The 6,000-nt window shown below is 35.8% G+C and overlaps 1 pseudogene; it reads left to right on the top strand.

Moving 5' to 3' along the window:
* The first annotated feature begins 2,464 nt into the window (after positions 1–2,464).
* Positions 2,465–3,223, top strand: LOC132312501 (LOB domain-containing protein 12-like; annotated as a pseudogene).
* The last annotated feature ends 2,777 nt before the right edge of the window (positions 3,224–6,000 follow it).

Below are 6,000 nucleotides of genomic sequence, written 5' to 3' on the forward strand. Positions count from 1 at the left end.
AATTAAATTGACAGAACCTAAGTACTAGTTCAGCAATCCAAGTCCAAACCCTAATCCAAATAATTGCAGTATAATGCTTAATATTACAGCAACTAAAATTCCAAGCTTAAATCCTTGCATTGCCGAAAAGAATTTAATATTTCAACCATTAACATCCAAGTTATCCATAGACCCACCTTGGTAATTAAATAAACCCAGCATGCAACCAAAAATAAGATTTATATATATATATATATATATATATATATATATATATATATATATATTCCGTTAAATTGCTAAAATTAAATTAGGCAATTAAACTCCTTTCATCCGTTAACCCCTGTACCGTTGTATACTTCCCTATGGTTAATTCCGTGAGTACTAAGACATTAATTTATTAGAAGTGGCTCTAATATAGCATGGTATAATGTTTGGAATCCATGTTCCAACTCTTTTAATTGCTAGACACAGTTTGAGCAATTAAATCCTTACTGTCCGTTATGTCTGTAAACAGTCTGCGACTTGTCTTAGATTTTTCAACTGTTTAATACATTAGCATATAAATAAATTAATGCATCCTAGGGCTTTAATATTTCATGAATTAATATATAAATTCATCTGCCTAACCCAAACACAGCTCAGAAAAACCAATAACGAGCTAAACAACGCACAAACCACTCCAGTATATACATAAGATCACTGAGCCTGCTCTTAGAAACATAGAGTAGGCTCTAACCTACATAGAGCTGACTCCCTTAACCCTTGGAACCGTCTCTAATAGAGTGGGAGCCGGTTCTTTGCTTCTTAGAGCCGGCTCTCCCTCTTTGAGAGCCTCCTCTACTTTAACTGCTTCATTTTGCTTCGTCCGGTAGTTGTCTGTGATTCCGGCGAAGTCCAGTGTCCTATTCCAGACCTTTTTAAGATTTTTTGGGTTCTATTCAAGTTCCTAAAGTCCTAGAAACCCTACATATTCCAGTGTGATGTAATTGACAAAAAACCAAAACCACTACAGAACAGTTTATGAAACAATCCAGTTTTAATTTCAAGAACGTAGAACAGATTACTGAAATCATTGAGCATGCATAAAGTCCATTTTTAAAAGTTTAATTAAGTTCCTGGAGTCTATATAAGATGCACAGAACACAAGTTTACAAGAGAGGAATAAACTGAAACTTGCCTTAAGATTCCAGTTTGAAATTTTCACCGCCGTCTCTAAGTTTCAGAAGTTCCAAAACTGTTCCTTCCTCCTCTGTCCACTGCCCTCTACTTTGGTTGCTCCTTGGCTCAATCCACGAGCAGTTCCCTTACTTAATCTCATTTAGCCTCACAGATTATCACTTGAGACTCTCTCTGTTTTCTTCTCACCCTTCTCTCTGTTTTACTTCTCCAAACTAGTACGTAAATGAGGTGCCTCCCAAAACCTTTACAGACATAATGTTCTATATATATAGACTCTTGCACAACCCTAATCCTAATCCCAGCCTATTAACACGCCAGCTACCCTATTTACATAATGTAAAACCTTAAATTTAAATATACGCAACTACTGTAGTACACATAAGTGACAAAACAATTACGTTCATCCCAACTATATCTGTATTACAATTAACTAACTAATTAATTAACTACTACTGTAACAAATTAAGGAAATCAAATAAATAAATATAACTAAATAAAACACTTAAAATACATAAACAATTTCAAGTCAGATACATAATAAAGTACATAAACAATTAATCAATTAAACAATTAGGCAAACAAAACAAATTTACCAAGTAAAACAATTAATTTAAACAAATAAATCATATAATTAAATAAAAATGGAAATAAAAATTCAAAATTTAAATTAAATTACCATTTTATCCTTTTAAAAACTAGGGGTATTACACGATGCCAGGCTTAAGGTGCTCGAGAGTTGGTTCCTCGAGGCTTGATGGGCCTGGAGCGATACCAGGGCTTAGGGTGCTCAAGGGTTGACCTTTGAGGCTTGATGGGTCTAGAACGATGCCAGGCCTTAGGGTACTCAAGGGTTGCCTTCAGGCTTAATAGGCCTGGAACGATACTAGGGTTTCAGTGTTCGAGATTTAGTCTTTCAAGGCTTGATGGGCTTGGGGCGATACCAGGGTTTAATATACTCGAGAGTTGGTTTCTCAAGACTTTTGACTTTTCAAATCGTCACAGGGGATTTGGTTAGAGTCGTATTGACTTGTCAACGTGCCATGTCAGCTTCCAATAAGTGACACTCACAATGATCTAGCCACATTTCTTGTACTTGTTCCCACTTGTTATAACTGTAAAATTTTATATAAAATGTTTGGAAATTAAGTTCTATCATTGCTAACTAGGTTGGTAATAATGAACTGTGTTTATTTATTTATTAAAATAAAATATCTTAAAAAATATATAAATTAGTGTAATATTTGGATCCACCTAACACGTTTCCCCATAGTTACTATAAATAGGCATTCCTGACTCAATCTCGATCACCAACATAAATCCTTGTTTGATACTCCTGTTAACTTCCTTATCTTCCTCTCTTGCTGAACGGATATATATGGCCGGCGGAGCAAGTTCACCCTGTGCTTCCAGCAAGCTTTTGAGGCGTCGCTGCTTCGAGGACTGCATCTTTGCACCATACTTCCCTCCCGAAGACCCTCTTAGTTTTGCCATTGTTCACAAGGTCTTTGGTGCCAGCAATGTTAGCAAGATGTTGTAGGTCTCTCTCCCATCCCCTATACATATATATTATAATTTTGTAGTATATATGTATCTCACATATATGCAAGTACGTACATGAGGTTTGTTTTTGTTTATGGCTTGTTCTGTGACCGACCCTTTTTCTTTGACATGTCAGGAGCTTCCAGTTCATCAGAGAGCAGATGCAGTGAGCAGTTTAGTGTATGAAGCAAATGCAAGAGTTCGAGACCCGGTGTATGGATGCGTTGGGGCAATTTCCTGCTTACAGAATCAAGTGTCTGAGCTCCAAATGCAGCTTGCACAGGCTCAAGCAGAGATACTTTGCATTCAGATGCACCAAGACCCTACCTTGCCGATACAGACTGACCCCTCCTAATAACTTCAATAATAACTTTCCACACTATCACACCTTTGATTCTTCTACCAATGTATTAAATAATCCTATATAATGAGAGGGCCCAAATTTGTTTATGAATTGGGATGGTCTCGTGTCCTTTTCTGGCTTTTGGAAAATGATTTTTCCACACATATATATGTGTGTGTGTGTATACACTACAACAAAAAGTGGTTTTTGGGACGCCACTCTTTTCCGACGCCCAAAATTTAGTCAGAAAAACCCCCTTTTAGTGACTCTAAATTTTTGGAGTCAGAACTAAGGGGGTCAATTCCGACGCCCACTAGTAGGGGTCAGAAATACACCATTCCCTCCATTTTTTATTCACCTCCCCGCCTTTTTTTTTGGGTCCCCGAGTTTTTTTGGGGGCAAAATGGTAAAATTGGTTTTTCCGACGTTGAAGGGGGTTGGAAAAGTCTAAACGACACCGTATATTCCCCAGATCTATTATTACTTTTAAATTTTTTTTCAGATAATTTGTTAGATTGCCTTTGGGTCGCCGATAACCACACCATGCATTTTCACCAAAATTCTTTAACTCCATTTCAGCTCGAATTGCAATTTGTTCATCGTCAATCGTTTGCCTTCTGATCATCAAGCATTTCATCAACGATCGTTTGCACTCTTCGTCCTTGAGTTTGTACGGTGAGTTTGTACTATCGTTTGAGATTTGAAGAACAGAATAAGAGTTTGTGAATTTTTTTGCTTCAATTTTGGTCTTCAAGGCTTTTAGATGTGATGGTTAATCTGTATGGTTTCCAGATCTTATCTCCCATCGATTTTCTTAAACGCAAGTTGCGAGAATGTTTCCAAAGTGTGTTCCCTAACCCGTCGAGGTAACGAAGAGTTCCACAAATCTCACTCACTCACTCTTCTCTGGTACGATCTTTGTTGAACTTCTTCAATTGCCGTAATTTTACTCTACTTTTTTTTTTTTTTCTTGCATTTTCATTTTTTTTGGGTTCTATATACCTATATGTGTGCGTGTCTGTGACTATGTGTGTAGGCAGGAAGTTTAGAAATGAAAGTTCAATATATATATATATATATATATATATACACACACACACACACACACACACACACACACACATATAGATATATATTTGTATAAATTTGAATGCTTAGGCAAACCAGAGAAAATGATGATTAGCTTATATAAAATTCAAATATATTATTGAAGAATCACCAACATCAAATTGAAATTTGAACCAACTGATTGTAGTTTTAATGATGTGAATCTGCACATCACATTGAGTTTGTGAATTTTTTCTAAATGGTTGCTTGATAATACCCTTGAAGCACAGAGTATGGAATGTACAAACAATACACCACAAATAATTTGATAATCAACATGGTTGGTTTGCAAAATAATTTTTGGAGTTTTGATTTGATTATGTTCTTCATTTCATTGTCTTTTACAAATCGTTTGATTTTTTTTTTTTTGACTGTGGCTTTCTTTCAGCTAGCTTGCTGTTCATTGAACTGATATTGCTGCCTGCTACCTTTGGAAGGTAAAACACATACTTTGTTTTGTATTTCGCTTGTCCATATTATAGAGAATAGAAGTGAATTTGTTGCTGCTACATTTTAACTTGCTGTTGTTGGACTGTTGAATATCTTTCTTTTTAAAATTGTATTCTCTTTGTTCTTGTATGCCCTATTTTTGTTAGCAGGGTTGTGAACTGTAGTAGCTAGTATTATTAGGAATAAAAGAGAGCACTTTCAATAGTCACATGAAACATAGTTACATTTGTGTTTATGGCAATGGGTATAATCTCATCAGCAAGAGCTAAACACTATGTAATTGGTTCCTTCTGGACAAACCACAAAAGCACCTTCACGAAACGGGGTCTATGAACTTTTTGTGCTTATAAATACCAATTCCATGCTGCTTTAGGGTTTATCTACTCTTTTTTCACTGAAATTAAGATTATTCACTTTAGTACATTTCTGTTTTATCCAGTATATATATATATATACACACACACACAATTAGCCAGTTTTAAATCTTCCCAAGCAAACACATTTTGAGGCAATTTGTCTGTTGTTTTATGTCTTGATTAATTAATATATTGTTCTACGTGTATTTAGATGGATAAGAGTTGGATGCAATTCCAACTAGGGTTCATCCACTGTATTTGCAAGGAATAGAAGATTTCATTCAGTTTGCGAGTGGTCATGTGGATGGTTTAAATAGAGCGTACTGTCCATGTCATAGTTGTAAAAACAAGCTAGTAAGGCAACTAAAACAAGTGGAGGATCATTTATACAAGTATGGAATGTATAAACAATACACGACTTGGATATATCATGGAGAGAGTGTTCAAAACTCAAATAATGATCAAGTTGAGCTTGGTGTTAATGATATAGAAGACCAAAGTAGAAATGCTGATGAGGTGCATGAATACTTGGAAGACATACGGATTGGAGAATACATGAATATTGAACAAGAAGATATTCAACATAATAGTAGTCCACTTAATATCCCTGAGGGTGAGGGGGAAGGGGGTGCAGATAGGTTTGCGAGATTGTTGCAAGATTCACAATGTGAGGTGTATCCAGGTTGTCAGAAATTCACAAAGTTATCTTGTATTCTTAGGTTACTCCATCTAAAAGTTATGAATCGATGGACTAACAAGTCGCTCACTATGTTACTTGAGTTTCTTAAAGAGTTGTTGCCAAAAGATGAGACATTGCCAAAATCCCATTACGAGCTTAAAAGAATATTGCGTGATTTAGGACTTGGCTATGAGATGATTCATGCCTGTAAACATGATTGTGTACTCTTTTGGAAGGAATATGAGCATAATGATGAGTGTCCTAAATGTGGTGCACCTCGGTATAAATTCCATGAAGGCAAAAGGAAAAAAGTTCCTCAGAAGGTTCTTCGATATTTTCCCTTGAAACCAAGGTTTCAAAGATTG

This window comes from Cornus florida, unplaced genomic scaffold, assembly GCF_030987335.1.
Source record: "Cornus florida cultivar Cherokee Brave unplaced genomic scaffold, ASM3098733v1 CherokeeBrave_3.0.0_Hap2_Chr01, whole genome shotgun sequence".
Lineage (NCBI taxonomy): Eukaryota > Viridiplantae > Streptophyta > Magnoliopsida > Cornales > Cornaceae > Cornus > Cornus florida.